Here is an 18,176-nt window from a genome sequence, read left to right as displayed (position 1 = left end):
TTAAGTTCGGGTTTTAGGGAGGAATGTATGCGCACCGCTGTGAAGGGAAAGAAGTTGCGCAAGATGAAACGCAGATAGTTTTTAATAGCTGTACCTCATGTCTTCTTTTGTATAATCCTTAGAAGCCAAAATCGAAATAAAAAAATAAAATTAGCTTAATAAAACAGCCACAGGCCTAAAGTGTAAGCAAATGTTTGAATGTTTAGTTCTTTCTTCTATCATAATTAAACATGGCTTTCATGTTGCGCGTGCTGAAGCTCCTCCGAGTGAGTGCGATCTCGCTTCTGAATTGCGAATAGCAAAACTGCATCATAGACAAATGTTTGAAAAACAGCTGGCGACTCTGGTGAGATAGAATTTGCAAGATAATGTATATATACCAATAATAAATGTGTGTTTTATTAATTTCTCCAGTACCGATATCAGAACTGTTAAAGTCAGAGCTTATCGATACTCCGGTCTTTCATAATTTAGCCCCGGGACCGATTAAATACCGGGTTTCGGTACCCATCCCTAATTACAGTAAAATTAATTTACTGATTCGGCACACTCTATATTCAAGTTTAAATCATATATATCTTTTTTTTATTATTATTTTTTTTTTCCTTGGGGTGAAATATGACTGTGACTTTTTCCATGAAGCAGCAATATAAACAACTTAAACTTAAACAGGAACTTATCTCAGATAAATTCAGTGCAAGTGGAGGAACTGGAAATGGCACAGTAAACCTGACACTACAAGCAAACATGTTCACTCCTAACGGCTCTATGTAACACAATTTTTCAACCAGACCCATTCAAAATATCAGCTTTTTAAGTGATGAAATCGACCAACAGAGTGTCACGTGAAGTTTACTGTTTCTAAACTTCATGAAGAACATTGATAAACTTGGGCCCTTTGCAGTACATTTAGAGCAATCCAAATGGGATTCAGAGTCGGACAATAAATTTGAGGAAGGAATAGCTGTAGATTGTTGATATGACCCCTTCCCACCATTCAATTCAGAAAGAATTCCCAAACAATGAAGAAAATAAAGGAACATGAGGTGCAGCCAAGAGAAGAACAAAAATATTCATAACGTTCAGATTCACAAAAGTGGCCATTTGAGGTGAATGCAGGTTTGTGTAGTCAGACCAGGAGTGTTTAGTCTACAGCCTCCACTGGTTTATCATAGATCATAAAGCATCAATAAACCAATGAAGTGCTACAAAACCACATGAAAAAGACCAACTACCAGTCTGAAAATTGTCGTCATATCATACCAAACCTTTGTGACGGTCTTCTATGGAACACAATCTGCCAAATATGTTTGACAGAATGTTCAAGCTGCTGTGAATGGAGATCACATCTTTCAAGCTCTAAATATGACTAAAAGCATCATTCTCCTTTGAGGTCTATTCTAACTGTAAGTTTGATCTACAGCAGAATCTGCTACAAGTACAGTAGTTTTCAATGGATCAATCAGGGTTTGTTTTAAAGAGATCTCGCTCTAACTCAACTGATTTCTGACGGAATAAATAGGCAGATCTGTGAGACGGAACCGACTCAAGTAAAGTCTTGAAGCAAGCAAAGTCTTTATTTCACAGAGTCATTTCTACAGGCAGCTGCACAAAGATCATTCTGATCTTTGAATAAGAATAATGAACGGCACACTCAGGATATTAAAGTTCAAATCAAGTTTGTCTGCAGTTCTCATTCCACACTAAACTTTCAGACTGTGCAACTTTCTTCAAACTATTTGTTTTTTAATCAATTTTTTCTACTTAAAGTACCAAAATTTGCCTTGTACCTTAAACATGTACTGATAACACCATAATAATACAGCTGGTGCGATAGAAAGCCACATGACGAATCAGAGATCATTGTAAGTGACCTGTCTATCAAACATGGCCGATACATAGACGTGCACAGGCTCTCTCTCACACACACACACACACACACGCACACACACATGCACTCACACACACACACACACATACATGCATGCACACACACACACTCACACATACACACACACACACACACACACACACACATGCACAGACAAAACTAAAACATGGCAATAAACATTTACTAATTAACAGAACATGTAGGCTACACTGTAAAAAATAAATCCGTAAAATAACAGAAAAAATACTGGCAGCTCATTACACACGACATTATCCATTAATTTTACGGACATTTCTGTTAACTCTAAAACACAATGCAATGAAGTGTACATTTCTAAATACTAGTAAAACACCTGTAAAAAATAAATATGGAAAAAATCCTTCAAATAGTACAATATATTGTGCCCTATTTTTACAGATTTTTTTTTAGAGGATAACACAAAACACCCTAATGTACATCACCTAAAAAATTATAAACAACACCATTTAGAATAAAAGCATATGTTTTCAACGTAAATTAAATAGCGAATCATATTTTATAATTGCAAAGTTCAAAAACATTTCAGTATTTTACACTAATATTACATACAATGCAATGATAAACCATTTAAAAATGTTCACTGTATATATAGTAGGGTAACTTACTATAACTTATTTATTTATTTATTTTTTCTGTAAAAGTGTAAAGTTTTTCTTTTAGAGGTAAAGCCAACATTGCTACCAACTGCATAGCAATGCTCTAGCAACCACCTAAAACACCCTACAGTCACGCTGGCCATTTTTGCATGGCAACAACAATTTACATTGTCTTTAGAACATTTAATATTAATAACTATTTTATTCTATTTTTCGAAGTGTAATAATAAAGGTCTCTTATGCACTGTTAGAATACAGAAAAAGACACTAGTTATTTTCTGACAGGACATTATTGTAGTTTATGTAGAATTACTTTAACCCTAAAACACAACACAGTGCAATGCGTAATTCAAAAATGCACCCGTGAAAAATCAACAAGGAAAATGTCATTTTAACACAGCACACTGAGTCCTATTTTTGCAGTGCTGTTGCATGTCAAGGCTAAAATTCGTTGGCTTTTATGAGTGAAAATGTGGCAGAACTGGGGTGGAACCATCTGGACTTCCCAAAAAGTCAAAAAGTCACTGAGCCCAAGCAGATGATGACAGACGACAATTAAATTGTGTTTTCATAATAATTTAAGACTATTAGTTATATGAGCAGTAGAAGAGACAGCGAGACACAACAGGCCTGTGGAATATTACTTAGGGAATCAAAATGCAAGCCAACTTTGAGCCACTGCGGTCTGTAGCGTCAGTGCAAACTGCATATAAAAGCCTCCACATCTGTGGTGGGGTCAATACAGCAGTAATTATTTCCTGTAACTATCCTGATAGTCACCATCATATAGACGACAGTCACTCAAAATGAGCAAGTTTCCTCCAGTGTAATCTAGTCAAATGCTTGGAGGTTACGAGCAAACAGCCTCCCACAGACATTGTTGAGGTATTTTGTCCTGACATCACTTTAACCTCAGCCTTGACATTGAAAGGCCAGGAACTGCTCGAACCGATAACATGCTCTTGTAAACAGGCTGCAAGTGACACTTACAGCTGAAGAATGAAGGCCTTCGAGAATGTGAGAGGAAGAATATGACCAAAGCATTTCAAGGACAGAGTCAGACAACGCTGGCTTAGTTATGATCAGGAATGCAGACAGATTCACCTTCCTGAACCAATCAGAGATTTGGAAAAGCAATGTACGAGATTAATTTCTTAGTCTCTGGGATGGCTTTTTGAAAGTCAAACCCACACATTCCTATCTAGCCCAGCAATGCAATTGCCTCGGTTAAAGGGGTCCTATTATGCTTTTTCACTTTTTCAACTTTAGTTAGTCTGTAATGTTGCTGTTTGAGCATAAAAAAGATCTACAAAAGTTACAAAGCTTAAAGTCCACTTCAAAAGGAGATATTTTATTTAACAGAAATCCATGTTATTCGCAATTATGTGTTGTGGCTGGGTTGTTATAGGTCTGCGTGACTCTCGATGTCTTAGGCCTAATTGAACGGAGGAATTATGGTATTCTTCTGTAGCCTGACGTTAACCGTTGTTCATGTGAACTCAAAGACAGCCTGATGCTTTGTTTATAGACTATTTGTGGGTGGCTGTTTGTTGTTTCACCTATCAATTTGTGTCGATAAAGTATAATAGGGTAAATCCTGTATTGTGATTTATCCTACATAGTGCTTGCATAAAGCAAGTAGTGCATACACTTGTAGCTGTTATGTATCTTTGTAAGACATTGTAAGCTCTCTTTTGAGGCACGTGCAAGCGCACGAACCCCGCCCCCCCGTTATAAAAAAAAATCAAGTGGGCTCCCCCAAAGTCCACGGTATAGTTCGAACACTGGAGGTATTGTAATAATGTAAAATATGTGAAAAATAATGTGTTTTTCGAACAACCTAGTATGACAGCCTGTTCTAGTACACCCCTAAAACAAAATCAACACTTTGTAAAAGAGCATAATAGGACCCCTTTAAGGAATCACATCTACATATCATGTTTACTTCAGCACAGAATTTAATATTCATATAAATGTACTAATGTGTATAAAATGAAAGTATGCTCATTTTTATTACATTTATTTACAGTGGTATATTATCATCAGATTAATCTGATGTTACTAGTGCATTCAAATCATGTTAGAAAGATAGCATGTAATGTATGAGTTAGTTGAACGCACATGAACACCATCACAAAGTTGTAAATACAGGTGGAAAACTCTTTTTAAACTTTCTTTAAGCCTTGAGTTTCTGAGTTGGCGATGTGTCAGTGTGTGAAAATTAGATAAAATTAATCACTTTTTTTTTTTTCATTTAAAATAAAGCTAGATAAGCTAGTTCAAAACACGGTTGCAAAGGGACAGAACATTTCCAGAAACTTTCCAGATTTTTTTTTTTTTGGAAACATTCAGAAATTTTCCGGCCCATTGCAACCCTTGAAAAATAGCATTGCACAATTATGACAGAATATATAACAATTCAATTTATACCATCTTAAATCTTATATTCCTAAACTGAATAAAAATGCAAAACCACTCGTGAAGCACATTCTTTATTCATCAATCTTGCTCTAAAACTGAACACATATCATAAAAATGTCTACCCATCTCATAAATACGAACTTCCCAGAATGACTTGAGTGCACAATAATACGCACGACTCAGTATGCATAGGGATGCGTTATTCACAGTGTGTGCAGAATGCAAATTTTCTGCACAAATAAGACTGAAAGGAAAAAAATCCATTTATCAAAATATGCAGTATATGCTAGAGTTAACCGATAAAGCAATGTGTTCAGTACGACTTTCCATTATGACAGCTAATATAAACTAGTTTGACTTTGAACATCTATTCATTATTAAACTGGACAGCCAAAACTGTGAAAGTTAAAAAAAAAAAAAAGCATACTGCACAGTATATACTGTATACTTATAAGTATACAGTATATACATTTTATATACACTTTCCTTCAAAATTGCAGTGGTTCAATCAAATAAGCCAACAATTGATATCAGAGGTCACCCCTCAACAAGTAGGGTATAGTCAATAGATACAGAGTGTAGGCTATGCTGCATACTGTTCTGTACTACATAGCAAGTAGGAGTAGTATGCTATTCCAAACATAAACAAGGATACACAAGACTGCTAATAATACTCTCATAAAGCAAAATATTGATAAAACAGGTACGTTTTAGCTGTAATCCGATATTTTATCTCGAATAAAACAGTAAAATATCGCTAACACGTCACCTCCATTCATCAAACCACAACTATATTCATATGCAAAATAAAATCAATCATACATGCTTCCGAATGCAAATAATAAACACGCATATCACATGACCAGCGTCTCTCTCTCTCTCAAAAAAACAAACAAATCACTGATGAGTTTTAATGGTTTTAGCCTTGCTCGTCCAGAAAGAAAGAAAGAAAACAAACACGTTTTATATCAGGATATCTAAATGCAAATGTAAACTAACACTTCTTAATGCAGTGATGGAATGAAACCTTGTCAACTTCTAATCACGCTCCGGTGCTCCATATGTATCAATGGTCGGTATAAATAAAATATAAATTAGAACCAAACGCCTCAATGTTTGTAGAAAGAAAACCAACCACAATCTGAAAAACCTCTGAAAGTCCTCTGAATAGATGAATAAGTTGAGTAACTTACTGTGTGTGTCGGTGTTTGTTGCCCTGCTGGCGTTTCTCCCTCACTGTCTCTGGCCGCGTCTCAACACCAAGCTAGCTAGCTAGCTAGCGCCTAACGTTACCTAGACAGCATCTCTGCAGCGTAGCCGTGAACAGAGTTGGGGGTAGAGTTGCCCACCGTCGCGTATAATACGGAATCGTCCCGTATTTAAGGCATCAAAGAAGCGTTCCGTATGAAAGCTTAGGTTATTGCACATATTTGTATTGCACAATGGGAGAATATTTAACTGTTCATGAGGTAGATTGCCTATAGCCTATATATATATATGAATATATACACTGCCGTTCAAAAGTTTGGGATCAGTAAGATTTTTAATTTCTTATGCTCATCAAGCCTGCATTTATTTGGTGTGATATTTTTTCAGGATTCTTTGATAAATAAAAGGTTAAAAAGAACAGTATTTATTAAAAATAAAAATTGTGTTAAATATACACATCTATTCAAAAAAAAAAAAAGTTTGGGGTCAGTAAATTTCTTTTTTTTCTTCTTCTTCTTTTTTAAAGAAACTTTTAGAATACTTTTATTCAGCTAGGATGTGTTAAAATGGCTTTCAACACTGATAATAAATCAGAATAAGAATGATTTATAAAAGGATCATTTGACACTGAGGACTGGAGTAATGATGCTGATAATTCAGTGCTGCGTCACAGAAATAAATAATATTTTAAAGTATAATAATTAAGATAGGAAACCAATATTAGAAATTGAAATAATATTTAACAATATTACTGTTTTTTTCAGTATTTTTGATCAACTATATATATATATATATAATAGGCCTGTGTGTGTATCCCTTATTATGTCCCTTATTTTTCTATGAAAAACCACGATTGTCCCTTATTTTCCTTTTCTGAAGGTGGCAACCCTAGTTGGGAGGTAACTACTTACATGTAACTAAATTACGCAATTTAATTACAAAATAAATGTGTTTGTAATCAGTTACAGTTACTGAGGGAAAAAAAGTGTAATTAAATTACAGTTACTTATGAAAATGTTAACGATTGCAAACGGGGTTACATGTGAATATTTTCACAAACATACAGATTTAATTGATTTCGTTCCCAAATTGCATTGACTGCTCTAAAATATGATACACCAATGTTTCAGGAGTTTAGGACACAGAATAGGGCACATCATGCTTATTTAATAGCCTAACTGTTTTATTTTCTGTTTGGATAATACGATTAACTGTTTGTTTTTTTTCCCAAGGCATTGTTTCCAGTCATAACTATGCAAATATTTGATTTCAAAAACAGTATCCTTTCTACTAAACTATTTCCTGTTATGGTTTTGCATTAGTATTTAACCTCAGAATGACCTCAAAGTAAAAAGCGGTGATTTTGTCGTGGCTGAGCTTTAAAATTAAATTACTATAGTCTTAATTCAAGTGATGAAGGATTTTGAAAGTGACAGTAATCAGTGTTTTTGAGTGCTACTGTAAGGTTAACGCTGCCTGCTTTACGTCTCTGAAAATGATTAACAGTTGAAAACTTCAAACATTTTGAAAAGTAATCAAATGTAATCAGTTACATTACTTTAATAAAGTAATTGAAATAGTTACACTACTTATTACATTTGAAAAATTGTGTAACTTGTAATCTGTAAACGTATTTCCAAAGTAACCTCTCCAACGCTGGCCGCGAAACAACGCTATGACTGCTTTTGTTATTGGCCTTTATTTTAACTGCAGTAAACAGAAGAGGGTAAACATAAGCAACAAACAATAGCTAAATAAATCAATGAAATCATACCTGAAAAAATAAAAGCCAGTTGAAGCGCAGTTGCAACTGAAAGGTTTTTGCCTAACTGCATCACATACAATCTATAAAGTATCACACTAAAATTATATTAATACATCACAAAAATCTTAATACTGAGAGTATAAATCACTGTTCCATGATGCAGGAAAACTAAAACCATTATAAATAATAACCTTTCAATAAAACAAACATGCATTGAAATTGAAATTGAAAAATAAATGAATAAACTTATTTTATTTCAGCCAGTAACCAAGGCAACATTTCCCATTTTGGTTTAGTTTAAATTGAAGCACTAAAATGACTAAAGCTAAATAAATTAAAACTAACAACTAAGACTTTAAAAACAAGAACTAATAAAATCAAATACAAATTTTAAATAACAAAAACAACAAAATTATTACAACTTTTACTACAATTAAAATATACTAATACAATCTAAAATATTAAGAAAAATAAGAATAGTATATTAATGACATTAAAATAACACTGCCATGATGTTCAGTCCACTACCCTTAAACAAAAAGTGTCAGTACTATGATATAGTGCAGATGGTATTACTAAAGTATTAATATATTGATTAGTATATTCATGCACCAATGTTTTTACATGACACACAGCAGTACTTCAAATAATATAATATTAGCATGGTATGTATAAAACAATGGTACACAGTTATACATGATTGAGTTATTGTTTTCTCATTCATTTATAGCTTTGATATTGTTATGATCATCATGAAAAAAATCAGATAAAATGAATGATAGTTTTTCTTATGGACCAAGCTGCTGACAACAGTCTTCTTCTTTGCCTTTATGCAGCGTTATGAGTCACAGCCGTCTGTTTTTCAGGTCACAGTGGTTTTCTGGATCGTAATTACAGACTCATATTCCAGAATAGGAGGAAAAACCAAGGTGAGGAGCAAACGTTATTATTAACAGCATAACTGTCCTGTGACAAGAAAAGCTGCTGTATTTCCTGGAATATCCTTCCAGGCGCTGATGGATTCTTTAGACTTGTTTGATGTGCTGATGGTGTAGTAGCCTATGTTAATTAAACGCTCGGGTTTAATAAGTGCACTTAAATCAAAACTCACATCAGAAACCACATTCCATTTCAACATCACACAGGCTGAAACATGTCAACAATACACACACCAAGTAAATGCAACAGCAATCAGGCATTTATTCCTATTGGACATATTAAACAAAGAAATCCATATTTTATGTATATGGCCTGAGACAGTAAGTGCCTGAACAGGGCAAGCAGTTTGGACATATTCCAGGTCTATTGTGTAAAACAGTCTATTTTAGAGACAATATGGCTATATATCATATATTTTGTGTCTTTCATCATTATGCAGGGTGTTTCCTTATGGAAATGCATGAATGACATCATAAAGCTGTTGCTTTGAAAAGCATGAAGAAAAAACAACATAACCAGACAAGCTGAGTGAGAAAGCATCGAGCTGTTGAGCATATGAAGGACATATAAACAGTTTAAGGGTTATAATCATAAAGTCTTTGGTTTTGACTCAGCAAACACACATACATACTCAGTGCAGTCGCTGAAGAGTAATGTAATATTGAGCACGCACTGTGTCAGTGACTAATAGTCACGCTGCACTGGAAAGATATTCAAAACATGATTATTCAAACCACTACAACATTCAAACCTCACCAGCTAGATGTTTACATCTTACAAAGAAAATGTGAGGGCTGTTTGCTTGTGCTAGGGTGTTGTGGATGGTTGCTTACTGACTAAAAGACTGCTTCAATCATCCATCAAGCAAAAAAGTCCAATCACTTTGACACAAGTAACAAGATGTGTTATATACCAATGTTTAACACTGCGACAAATGGTAAAACAATATTGCCAGTGAAACCATCCACAATGTAGACTTTGATCATAGCAGCGTGTGTTTTGTCAGCTGTGGCTGTTTTCATGTAATGAGTGACAGAGAATAGCAGATGTACCAGACGTCAAGAGGAAGAACAAATTGAGACACCTGTCCTGTGAGTAAACTCTAAATACACTTTCCTTTAAAAAGGCTTTCCAGTGCATAGTGCGCTCATATATATATATATATATATGACAGAACTGCTTGTGGTTCCATCAAACCTATCGTTTCATCACAATTTCACCATCCAGTTAGGCTCATCAACCATAACTCCTTCAAGAACAGCCAGAAACCTTGGAGTTGTGATTGATGATAAGCTGAATTTCTCAGACCACATTGCTAAAATTGCCCGGTCCTGCAGATTTGCTTTATACAACATTAGGAGATCAGGCACTTTCTTTCAGAACATGCAACATAACTCCTTGTTCAAGCTCTTGTTCTATCCAGGCTGGACTATCGCAACGCGCGCGCGCACGCACACACATATATATATATATATATATATATATATATACAGTACATACATGTGGCATATTTAACAGGTTTTAGTTGTTTTTGTTGAATTGGCCATTACAACACCCATACAATTATTGCTGGAACTACCTGCGACGGAAGGAATCTGCTGGAACATTGAAAATGAAGGACTGGCTCCTCAAAGTCCGGACTTCAACCCCATCGAGCAAATTTGGGGCGAGTTGGAAAATAAACTGGACAGATCTATTGTACATTCAGAGGAAAGCCTTAGGCTTGAGTTGCAAAAGGCATGGGATAACATTAGTGCTGAAGTTCTCAGGATATATATTGACACTATGCCAGAGAGATGTGCTGCTGTAGCCTAATTGATGCAAAAGGTGGACATACCAAATATTAAAGTTAAAAGTAAATAAAAACAGTACGACTCACTTCATTTGTTGTGCACAGAGCAACCATCTGCATGTTTCATGAACAGTATGAAATTAAATCATATTTTGGAGGCAAAAAAAGTCAATATTTTCAGATCTGTCAGGTGTTCTAACAATTTTGGCCACCACTGTATACATATAAAATATTTATTTTATGTAATGTTTCCTTTTTCCCCCTTTTTTATTTGCAATTTACAAAAATTACCAAAAATACACCAGAAAAAAATAAAAGTGCAGTCACACAAGTGAAATTTTGAGGGGGGGAAGCATACTATTGTCCATTGTCAATTGTGTGAAGATATATAAATCACAGCTCACACAGAAATCACTTCCAAGCACAACAACACAGTGAATTTGTGTGTGAACTCCAGCATAAACGTGATCAACAACTCTTGGAGTAGTTTGTAACACATATTTTATTACTGACCAATGTAAATGTAAATAGGTTTGGTTTTGGCAGAGTAGATGTGCTATGCTGGTGCTGCTGCTGAGACTGCAGACTGGGTATTGCTAAACCAACAAATAAATAAATAAATAAAAAATACAGAGAAGAAAGCATTTTGCTGCTGCGGAGCAAAGTATGAAGACTTACACTGCTCAAGCCCAAGAGTGTATGATAGCAAATCATGCTGCTGCAAGACAAACGAGAACCCTGAAGCTGATCTAGACAGGTGGTGCTGGGGAGGAGGAGGGCTGTAGACACAGAGAGAAGACTGAACTCCATCTAGTTGGACTGGAAAATAAAGGCGAGCGTAAATAGAGAGAAGCGATTGATTGGCTGCAGAACTGGCAAAGAGTTTCATGGCTGAACTTTGTATTGTTGATGAATGTTGCCAAAATGATAACTTATATAAAATAAATCTGTATTTAATTGTTTTTACAAAACATGATATGTGTGCTTTAACCCTCATGTGGTGTTCGGGTCCTTTTTGATCTGAGAAAATTTTATTTTTCCCGAAAATACTAGTTAATGTTATCGCATTGGACTGAAATTTTGTGACTTTGTTCACAAAGGGTATAACTACTTCTAAAAAATTGTTTGATAATTTTCATACTTTTCTGGTGGACCTGTTCATGTTTGGATGCATGCATACTAACGCTAACACACACACACACACACACACTTATACAAACTATTGGGAGTATTACAAGTTTTCTATTTCATCCTACCCTGAACTGCATCCAACATCATTTCATCAATCTGATAGTATAACTCTCTCTCTCTCTCTCACTCACTCACCCACACCCTGTCATTAATTACTCACCCTCATGTCGTTCCAAATCCGTAAGACCCCCGTTCATCTTTGGAACACAAATTAAGATATTTTTTATGAATTCTGAGAGCTCTTTGACCCTCAATGTAATTACCACGATCAAGGTGCAGATACGTAGCAAGGAGATCGGTAAAATAATCCATGTGACATCAGGGATTCAACCGTAATATTACGAAGCTACGAGAATACATTTTGTACACAAAGAAAACAAATAACAACTTTATTCAACAATTTGTTTGCTCCACGTCACCCTGGTGCCATTTTGAAGAATATCCACTGAACGCAAACAGCGTATGCTATTCTGTGTCAGCCGCACCACACGGGATAGTTGAACCCCTGATGTCACATGGATTATTTTACCGATCTCCTTGCTACGTCTCTGGACCTCGTGGTAATTACATTGCTGTCTATGGGAGGGTCAGAGAGCTCTACAAATTCATCAAAAATATCTTAATTTGTGTTCCGAAGATGAACTGAGGGCAAATTTTCTTCAGTTTTTATTTAATATTGTGAAAATTATTCATAAATAATGCTTTTTTCACTCAAAAAATTAGGTGCCTACTCTCAGATAAATGAGGCCTACGATTAATCAGAAGCAAATATAAATACAAAAACAGTCCTAAATGAAAGAAAAGAAGTTGACACAAAGATTGAATCCAATATTTGGTTATAATATAGCATAATGAGTGATTTATAAGCAATTTTTTGAGGCCGGGTCATTTTTGCCATGGAACATCACAAGTGTGATAGGGTTTTGAACACAATTAAAGGGATAGTTCATCCAAAAATGAAAATTCTGTCATTAATTACTCACCCTCATGTCGTTCCAAACCCATAAGACCTTTGTTCATCTTCGGAACACAAATTAAGATATTTTTGATGAAATTACAGAGAATTACAAAATTATGAGAGCTTTCTGATAGACAGCAATGTAACTGAAATGTTCCCAGGCCCAGAAACATAGTAAGGACAATGAAAACAAAAATAAAGATTTTATTTAACAATTCTTTTCCCCCGAGTTACCGTCTGCCACCATTATCGAGAGTACCACGACGCAAATAAAAAATATCTTAATTTGTGTTCCGAAGATGAACGAAGGTCTTACGGGTTTGGAATGACATGAGGGTGAGTAATGAATGACAGAATCTTCATTTTTTTGGTGAACTATCCTTTTAACTTGTAACCTGTTTGTGGAAAGTGACAATAAGTGAATGGTTTCCAAAAGCTGGAAGTTTTCAGCTTTTTATTTGTTATAAATGGGTTAATGTGGTTTAAAGATGACGTAATATCTCGTAAAACTATTTAAAAAAAATGTCCAAACAGCTCAAAATTACATAAACAGCTTTGGGAAACAGTTGTTAACGTCTGAAGAAATTCCTGTTCCTGTTTTATTAAATAAACTGAATTTTTCAAAATATGGGTTTGAGGTTTATATGATCAACAGAGACCTTTGTTGGCATGACTGGCACAGATTTTTGAGTGACGGTGCACATAGTGCCATACACGATTAGTGACAGGTTTTATAGCTTAAGTTCTCAAGCACATCAAGAACTTCATCAGAAACCACAACTGTTAGAGTACAAGAGCCTGCAACCATAACCCACAAATGACAGTAAGTTTACATGTAATCCTCCCATTTTTAAGGATTTACTAGACAAAGTAGCATCATTTAAATATGGCTGCCACATTTGCTTTATATTCAATGCCTTCTTCCTCCAGGAGAGGATTCTTGACATGCTTAGATATTTGTTTATTCAATACAATAGATGATCCCTATTTTTTATTTAATTTTTTTGTGTTTACAAATAGAGAAATTAGACTAATTCTAAAATGCAAAGTATTTGCTTTGTCTGCTTTGTTTAGGGTCATATACAGGTGCATCTCAATAAATTAGAATGTCGTGGAAAAGTTCATTTATTTCAGTAATTCAACTCAAATTGTGAAACTCGTGTATTAAATAAATTCAATGCACACAGACTGAAGTAGTTTACGTCTTTGGTTCTTTTAATTGTGATGATTTTGGCTCACATTTAACAAAAACCCACCAATTCACTATCTCAATTAGAATATGGTGATATGCCAGTCAGCTAATCAACTCAAAACACCTGCAAAGTTTTCCTGAGCCTTCAAAATTGTCTCTCAGTGGAAACCAAGGTCCTAGAGTCTGGAGGAAGGGTGGAGAAGCTCATAGCCCAAGTTGCTTGAAGTCCAGTGTTAAGTTGCCACAGTCTGTGATGATTTGGGGTGCAATGTCATCTGCTGGTGTTGGTCCATTGTGTTTTTTGAAAACCAACGTCACTGCACCCGTTTACCAATACATTTTGGAACATTTCATGCTTCCTTCTGCTGACCAGCTTTCTGAAGATGCTCATTTCACAGCGGGATTTGGCACCTGCCCTCACTGCCAAAAGCACCAAAAGTTGGTTAAAAGACCATGGTGTTGGTGTGCTTGACTGGCCAGCAAACTCACCAGACCTGAACCCCATAGAGAATCTATGGAGTATTGATTGGTCTTATGAAGTATTCTAATTTGTTGAGATAGTGAATTGGTGGGTTTTTGTTAAATGTGAGCCAAAATCATGACAATTAAAAGAACCAAAGACTTAAACTACTTCAGTCTGTGTGCATTGAATTTATTTAATACACGAGTTTCACAATTTGAGTTGAAATAAATGAACTTTTCCACGACATTCTAATTTACTGAGATGCACCTGTACATCCAGAGCATATACAGCAGTTCTGGGGCAAAGGAGAAGAGCTGACATGCACTGTATGACATCAGGTGACAGAACTCATGAACTTTTATAACTAATACTACCATTCCTGTTCCCTTTCAGTCAGTCACTCTCGACGTCACGTCGGTCACCGACAAATTGGGAATCTCGCCACAGAGACCAATCCACTTCGAGTGTAAACTAAACGAACCAATGCACATTTGGATGTAGAAGGTGAAATGTGTCATTCCCTTTCAGTCGGTCACTCTCGACGTCACATCTGTGACCGACGAATTGGGAATCTCGCTAGAGAGACCAATCTACTTCGAGTGTAAACTAAACGACCCAATGCACATTGGCATGTGGTTATTGCATCCAGCTGCTGCTGATCACAGCGTGAGTATAAGTATGCAGCCGGTGCAGCGCATAATCAGCTTTTGGCTTCGGAGCCGAGCGGTGTTATCGTTCTGCTCCTGCCAAGCTTCGTGTGTCGAACGAGTCAGCGCTCTCAAAGGAGCTTCTCTGTGCGGGTGTTACGGTGCGACAGCGGGTTGGGCGACCTTCGTTGAGTGGGTGCAGACTACAGGCTGCACTACCCCCTGTAGTGTTGCGGCGGCCATCTCCCCTGTGTGCTTCAGCACAACTAAAAGAGCAATCCTAAAAGAGCATTCACGGGTGAATGTCTTTTTAAAGACGCATCTTTTTAAAGATGCCATTTCACCCATGCGTTTCTGGATGCGGTCATTACCTGGCGCCGGGTGATGGTCACGATCGCTGCGTCACGTGCCTGGGCATTAAGCACGCTGAAGTGGCATTCGTGGATGAGTCATGTTCCCATTGCGGGAAGATAACCGATCTTGGTCCTGCATGTCTTGAACCGGGCCCTTCACCGGTTACCGTTCAAGTTGTTGACGAAGAAGCGTATCTTCGGGTGCATCCGTCCCTGAGATTGGTTTGCAGCGATCGACCTGAAGGATGCGTAATTTCATGTATCGATCCTTCCGCGCCACAGACCATTTCTGCGGTTTGTGTTTGAAGGACGTGCATATCGGTACAAGGTCCTGCCCAGCCGTATCCTTTCGGGCTCCTCCCGACGATCGGATGTCGATCGCTGCATCGGAGGGTGAGCTTGAGCTCTCTGGAGAGTAAGATTCGGCTCCAGGATGGTAGCAAGGCCCGAGTCGGATCTGGAGATGACGGCTATGCTTTCCCAGGCTGCCGAGAGGGTAGGGCTTGAGTGGAAACCTCCACCGCGTCCCGAGCCCTCGAGGTTGGATGATTGGTTTCTCGGGGTGGCCCGCGCTGGTTCTCAGCGCCCCACTCCGGTGCCATTCTTCCCGGAAGCTCACTAGGTCATGGATGGCACCTTTTACTGCCAGAAACTGGCCTAGTAGTTCCTCCTCCTTCACCACCCTCGATGGTGGAGCAGCCAAGGGGTATACGGAGATCCCTCCGGTGGAGCGGTCGGTAGCGATGCAGTTGTGTCCTGGTACTGCTTCCACCTGGCGGGCAAACCCTGCAAAAAAAAAAAGTTCTCTGGGTCGTGCGATGTCCACACTTGTGATCCAGGAGCGCCATCTCTGGCTGTGTCTGGCCGACCCCCGTCAAACCTGGCGGTAAGCGGAAGAACAAGAGGCCCTGAGACAGGCGACCCAGAGATGGACGAAGTTGCTCTTCGGGAGATGGTGAACGCACCACTCCCTCCTTCGGAGGAGGGCCGGGTGGAGAATCTTTTGTTTTGTTTTATCCCGCCAAACATTCAACAAAAAGCAACTTTCTATATCTCTGGGTCTCAAGAGGGCACGGAGAGTTGTGAACGGTCCACAGCCGGATCACACCCATCCTCCTCTGTCGCCAGCGGGCAGCAGCGGGTGGTTCGAGAGCGTCATCAAAGGTCTACTCACGCACCCTCTGTCCAAACTTGGAACCAGGTAAGTGTTGCACCGCACACTCAGACATGGTCGGTCCATGAGCTGCCCGAGCCGGGTCCCTGCGTTCCACCTCGCTGCCCCACTGCGGGTACGTCGGTGGTTCCGCTGGTCCCGCTTGTACGGTATCTGGAAGCCTGGCTAGCGCTGTCCAGCCCGTCTTGCTGGCTCCTTTGAACCATCAGACTCGGCTATGCGATTCAGTTCGCCCAGCGTCCCCCCAAGTTCAGGGGCGTCCACTTCACGTCAGTGAAGGCAGTCACTGCTCATGTCTTGCGTGCGGAGATCGCAGTCCGTCTGGCGAAGGACGCTATAGAGCCGGCCCCTCCAGCCGATAGGAGGGCAGGGTTTTACAGCCCCTACTTCATTGTACCCAAGAAAGGCGGTGGGTTACGACCGAACTTGGACCTGCGTGTCTTGAACCGGGCCCTTCACAGGCTCCCGTTCAAGATGTTAACGCAGAAACGCATTTTCGGGTCCCCAATATTGGTTTGCAGCGATCGACCTGAAGGACGCGTACTTTCATGTTTCAATCCTTCCGTGTCACAGACCTTTTCTGCGGTTTGTGTTCAAGGGACAGGCATATCAGTACAAGGTCCTGCCCTTCGGGCTGTCCCTGTCCCCCCGTGTCTTCACGAAAGTTGCGGAGGGGGCTCTTGTTCCCCTGAGAGAGCAGGGTGTTTGCATCCTTGACTATCTCGACGACTGGCTCATACTAGCACAGTCTCGAATCAGTTGTGCAATCACAGGGATTTGGTGCTCAGGCACCTCAGCCTGTTGGGCCTTCGGGTCAACTGGGAAAAGAGCAAACTCTCCCCGATGCAGAGGATCACTTTTCTCGGTATGGAGTTGGATTCGGTCAAACAGACAGCACGCCTCACAGAGGAACGTGCGCGGTCGGTGCTGAACTACTTGAATTCATTCAAGGGCAGGACAGTGGTCCCACTGAAACTATTTCAGAGGCTCCTGGGGCATATGGCAGCTGCAGCGGCAGTTACACCTCTGGGGCTGCTTCATATGAGACTGCTTCAGCACTGACTTCATGGCCGAGTTCCGAGGTGGGCGTGGCAGCGCAGCACTCACCAGGTCCAAGTTACAACGGCCTGTCACCGAACCTTCACCCTCGTGGTCAGATCTTGCGTTTCTTCGGGCAGGAGTGCCCCTAGACCAGGTCTCGAAGCATGCTGTGGTACACACGGATGCCTCCACCACCGGCTGGGGTGCCACGTACAACGGGCAAGCAGTCTCGGGGGTGTGGATGGGCCCCCAACTGCAATGGCATATCAATTGCCTCGAGTTGTTAGCAGTGCACCTTGCCTTGAACCGTCTCAGAGGGCACTTACAAGAAAGGCACGTACTGGTCCGTACGGACAACACTGTGACCATTGCGTACATCAACCGACAAGGTGGTCTGTGCTCCCGTCGTATGTCACAACTCACCCGCCACCTCCTCCTCTGGAGTCAGAAGCATCTGAGGTCGCTTCGTGACGTTCACATTCCGGGCCTGCACAACTCCCTGACC

General features: G+C 39.0%; 1 protein-coding gene across 1 annotated transcript in view; it reads right to left on the bottom strand.

Annotated features, from left to right (window-relative positions):
- Window positions 1–6,307, bottom strand: part of LOC107689143 (plastin-3-like) — a 30,928-nt gene extending 24,621 nt beyond the window's left edge. The window contains exon 1 of the mRNA XM_016487058.1: window positions 6,141–6,307. The gene's annotated coding sequence lies outside the window, so the exon portion shown is untranslated. The remainder of the gene's footprint in view (window positions 1–6,140) is intronic.
- Between the last annotated feature and the right edge of the window lie 11,869 nt (window positions 6,308–18,176).

The sequence above is a fragment of the Sinocyclocheilus anshuiensis genome, unplaced genomic scaffold (genome assembly GCF_001515605.1).
Source record: "Sinocyclocheilus anshuiensis isolate Anshui unplaced genomic scaffold, SAMN03320099.WGS_v1.1 scaffold846, whole genome shotgun sequence".
NCBI classification, from domain to species: domain Eukaryota; kingdom Metazoa; phylum Chordata; class Actinopteri; order Cypriniformes; family Cyprinidae; genus Sinocyclocheilus; species Sinocyclocheilus anshuiensis.
The sequence above is the reverse complement of the archived record's forward strand: the minus strand, read 5'-3'. Positions and strand labels throughout refer to the sequence as shown.